Genomic DNA, 919 nt, shown 5'->3' with positions numbered 1-919 from the left:
GGCAAGGCGCGTGCTAAGAGCACTTCATTTGTATGGGTGCCATGTTTAGTCAGTGACTTTTGTAAAATTGATGAATCTGGTCTAAAGGCAAGTGCAGACAGGCAAACAGATCTGTATCTGCTGTTATCCATTTAGCTTGACACACAAGTGCAGAGGAACTATTTTACCTCGATTCTTTCAGGACTGATGAAAAGTAAATGCAAGCAAAGTCATGAACTGCATCATTGGAAAAGAATCACTGAATCTAATACTGGGAGTTAATTAATGCTTCCCTCCCCTTGAAATAGACTGACCCTGGTACTTAGACATTCAGAGTCAATAAACAATTGTTGTACACAGATCATCCATTAAAAGGTGACAGCAAAATTTTTTTTAAGCAAATCTAAAATTGCAATGGGTGACCTAATCCCACTTCAGTAATGGGAGTACTAAAGAATCATTTTTCATAGTATCTATTTATAAAAAGTCCCACACCATCTGCCCAGGAAAAAAAAAAACAGAAGCTATGTGGAGTAAATGAGATAATATGGGCTGGTAACATATTATTCTGGTGCTAAGTACCAGACATGATGTGAATCACTTAGCACACAGGATTTCAGCAAGAGAACAGTCCAATGATTAGGCATTAGTCACATCCTGGTTATATAAACAAAGACGGGAGCACAGAGAGGTCAAGCGATTTGCCCACGTCACAGAGCTACAACTATTATTGCAGGAAGCTGGGAGAATAAGCATTAGTGCTATGACCTGTGTGTGCTAGACACAGCATACTGGGGACATATTCTGTGCACCTGAACTCGTGAACCCATACGTAGTAGTACATAAGTACCATCATCTCTACTTTGTAGGCAAGAAAAGAGATTTGAAAGAAACAAGATTCAAACTCAGGAAGTCTGTAGCCAAAGAACTGACTGAAAGA

The sequence above is a fragment of the Suncus etruscus genome, chromosome 14 (assembly GCF_024139225.1).
Source record: "Suncus etruscus isolate mSunEtr1 chromosome 14, mSunEtr1.pri.cur, whole genome shotgun sequence".
In the NCBI taxonomy this organism is placed as follows: Eukaryota; Metazoa; Chordata; class Mammalia; order Eulipotyphla; family Soricidae; genus Suncus; species Suncus etruscus.
Note: the sequence above shows the minus strand (reverse complement) of the source record.